The sequence below is a fragment of the Tupaia chinensis genome, unplaced genomic scaffold, assembly GCF_000334495.1.
Source record: "Tupaia chinensis unplaced genomic scaffold, TupChi_1.0 Scaffold143737_1, whole genome shotgun sequence".
NCBI classification, from domain to species: domain Eukaryota; kingdom Metazoa; phylum Chordata; class Mammalia; order Scandentia; family Tupaiidae; genus Tupaia; species Tupaia belangeri.
Window position 1 is genome coordinate 275,182 of NW_006203586.1, and position 4,027 is coordinate 279,208.

General features: G+C 42.0%; 1 protein-coding gene across 1 annotated transcript in view; it reads right to left on the reverse strand.

Moving 5' to 3' along the window:
- HUWE1 (HECT, UBA and WWE domain containing E3 ubiquitin protein ligase 1) overlaps positions 1 to 4,027 on the reverse strand; it is a gene marked incomplete in the record, with an annotated part of 232,807 nt that overhangs the window by 170,516 nt on the left and 58,264 nt on the right.

Genomic DNA, 4,027 nt, shown 5'->3' on the forward strand with positions numbered 1-4,027 from the left:
GTTTTTGCTATAGGGCGCGTGCACTCACCAGAAAGACAGAGAGAGACAAGAGAGATAGAAAGTGAAAAATCACCCCTCCCCCCCAGGGGGGATGGCCACACTGCAATCCCTTCTCCTCCATTCTCTTCTCAGGCACGCACGCCCATGTGCCTGGCTTAAGTTTAAGCCACCGGGTCCGGGACTTGAACCATGGTTGGCTACATGGGAGTTCAGCGACATAGCCATTATGCTAACTGCTGGTCCCCTGAGAAAGGGGAAATCTGTACTGTGGTCTGAATGTTAACCAGAATGCCTAATATATAGGTATGTTGCATTAAAGAAACACTGTAAAGCCCTACTGAATTCAAAGATAAGGGTGATGATTAGCGTTGTCTATATTTTTTTGGGAACATTAAACCCTCCGATTGTAGGAGGGAAAAGGTTTCTGAATTTTGTAAAACTAGGATTCCATTCTAATGTGAGGTCTGATTTTCATATATTCCTATTTTCTTTTGTACTGATAAAAAGATCTGTTTGTCAGGTAACAAGAAGTGAACTGAAAGTTTATAATAAAGCTTCCAAAAGTAAGAGGGAAAGGGTTGAGACTGTGATTGAGAGACCTTCAATTAATGGATAACAGCTGAGAAAAATGACTAGTTCTTTAACTCTGTAAAGGAAGTATTGTGTCCTGGGAATGGGACTAGATTTGGAATCAAACAATCCGGATTTAGTTTTTTTGCCCATGGGGCAAGTCTAAATTCTGTCAAAATTTGCTTACCAGGAAAACAGACCTAAGAGCTGCCTGCCACATAAAGGAAGATTAAGTATTGAGAGGTAGCATACCATTGCAAAGAGCATGGGCTTTGGAATTAGGTAGTAAGCTACCTCTTTGAACTCAGTTTTGAGCTTTAAACTGGGGAAAATATTTTAGCATGCAAAACAGAACATGGAATAAATTAGGGGCTTTTAAAAAAGTAGGTGTTCTTTAAATCTCAATTCTTCTCTGCTTCTAAAATGAGCACTATTAAGATTCACCTCTAATTTTGTAGGAATTAAATGTTTATAAAGTCCTGGGCACAGAATTCTTCCATAAACTGGGCCTGGACCTATTTACTCTCCTCCTTGATCATGTGTAGGTTGAGAAAGAAGCAGTGAAGCAGAAAATTTGATAGTAATATGGTAAATCTGTTCACCATGCAATTCTCACTTGTTTATTATCTATCTACGTGGGCCCAGTATCAAATATACTGCTTTAATTTCTAATGGAATGCAGCTATGCAAATCCAATTTTATGATTCTGTGGATTAGGTAACATTCAGTTCATGATGAACATCTGAGTTTTGCCATGGCTTGGATAATAGTTTCCCCCACAAGTTTCATGGTTTGAAAGTTTGGTCCTCAGTGTGATGGCCTGGGAGGTGGCTACACCTTTAAGAGGTGGGGTGTGGGGCCAGCAGATGAAGTGGTGGTTAAGGCGCTGGATTTTCACATGGCCAACTGCACTTCAAATCCCAGACATGGAAGACTTGAAAAATCACACTATTCCAGTGCGCGCATGCATGTATGCATGTGTGTACCAAAAATCCCTAGAGGAGAAGGGATTGTAGTACAGCAATACACCCGGGGAAGGGGAGGGGGGGAGGATGACTTCTCACTTTCCCTTTCTCTGTCTGTCTCCTGTAAGCACATATACCCTACAGCAAAAACCTAAAAAGAAACAAAACAAAACAAAAAGAGGTGGGGTATAATGAGAAGGCATCATCCAATGGAAACTACTTCTAGGAGTTTACCCTAAATACAGTAATTTGCTAATGATAAGGAAAAATGAGCCAGAAACTTGCTCATCAAATGGAAGAATGGGGGGGGGGGGAACGAAAGTGGTATCTGTGTCCTTTCTCTCTCTCTCTGCAAGTGCCCACCCTCCCTGCTGGTCAGCCAGTTAACAATGTAGCACTAGAGACTGCCCCGATGCCAGGCCTGACACTTTTAGCCTTTATGGCAGCCAGAATAGTGAGCCCAATAAACTGTTATAGTTTATAAATACCCTAGTCTGATGTGTTTGTTCACTAACACGGTACTAGACCAAGACAGGACATGTAATAACTTGGTATGTCCCGTAATCAGGCAATCAGTCTATCAATGCCTAGTAGCAGCCAGAAGCTGCTTTTTGGAATGCAGAATAGTTGTTGGTAGAGGTCAGCATGGCCAAAATTCTAGGTAGGGTTTTAGTTGTGATTCTCCTATTGGGGCTTGCTTAAGGCGAGCATGGCATCTTTGGCTGATACCTCAGTCAGGAACTCAAGTCTGCTACATCATAATATCCAACAGTTTTTTCTAGATCCAAACCTCATTAAACACTGCAATAGTCCCACTAAATGTTTTAGAGGTTATCCAGGAAACAGGTCAAAAGAGCATACTCAAATTTGATACTGGTTTCAAATCCAAAGAGATACCATGTATCATTTCTCTTTCTTCATGGTGTGTGATACAAAGTGCAGCAATTTGTCTCATACTTGAGGAGGGATATCCCAACATTCCCCAGAACTCAGGACCCCTAAAAATTTTCTTGATGTGGCAGGCTTTTAAGCTTCCACGAGGGTTTATCTCTGACTATCTGGCACACAAGTACGAGGCAGCTAACATGCTTGTGTTTTTTGCTCACGAGATCTATTAATAGTTAGCACAACAGCATCATTTTAATGTACCAAGATGGTCCCTGTTTTATCAGATTCTCAAGGTCCCTGTGGACCTGGCATTTTGAAGGAGAATACAGCAGGCACAACAGTATATCTTATGATCTAATCTTAGTGACAAAAATGCAAACTAAGTTTTTTTTTTAACTCATGTTAGTGTAAAAGAAAGCATTTGCTAGTTCAATAGCTGCACACCAATTGCCAGGGTTTACACTGATTTTTCCAAATAAATATCAAATCTAGAGAAGAAAATCCTTTGCACAGCTGCTGATCCTTTGCACAGTTGTGGATACACAAAATGATCGATAAAAGCCTTTCTTAAAATACCCAGTGGAGGGACCAGCAGTTAGTGTAATGGCTATGTCGCTGGACTCCCACGTAGTCGACCGCGGTTTGCGTCCCGGACCCAGTGGCTTAAAACTCGCGCCGGGTGTGTGTGCTTGAGTGCCCAAGATCCCAAGAGGAGAATGGAGGATAAGAGGATAAGAGATTGTGGAATGACCATCCCCCTTGGGGGGTGATTTCTCGCTTTCTGTCTCTCTGTCTCTGTCTGGCGAGCGCACACGCCCTATAGAGAGAAAATCCTCTCGGGACCAGCAGGTGGCGTGGTGGTTAAGGCGCTGGACACTCCCACGTGGCTGACCAGGGTTCAAGTCCTGAATCTGGTGGCTTGCTTTCTCACTTTCTTTCTCTCTCATTCTCTCCCTCTGTCTCTCTCTGGTCAAATTAAGAAATGAATGAATGAATAAATAAATAAATAAATAATTATTTTAAACAAAACAAAACAAAAACCTGACGTTGGGCACATGTGCGTGTGTGCCCCTAAAATCCCAAGAGGAGAATGGAGAAAGAACCTTGGCATGGCCATCCCCCCAGGGGGGTGATTTCTTTGTTTCTGTCTCTGTCTCTCTCTGGTGAGAACATGCACCCTATAGCAAAAAAAGTGTTAAAAATTATACCTAGTGGGGCCAGCAGATAGCATGGTGGTTGAAACATTGGACTCCCACATGGCTGACCATGGTTCCAATCCCAGACCTGGAAGCTTGCTTTCTCACTTTTCTTCTCTCTCTCTGTCTCCCTCTGTTGAGCACAAGTGCCCTGTAGCAAATTTAAAAACTAATAATGGTGATAAATAAAATGAAATAAATAATTCTTTAAAGATAATTATAATAAAATAATATGTAGTATCAGGGAAAGCAGGCGATGTGAGTGGACTCCCACATGGCTGACCACAGCTTGAGCCCTGGACCTGATGACTTGCTTTCTCATGTCCCATCCCCTCTGTCTCTCTCTGCTGAACACATGTGCCCTATAGCAAACTTTAAAAAAAAAAAAAAAAGGAAAATAAAAATAAA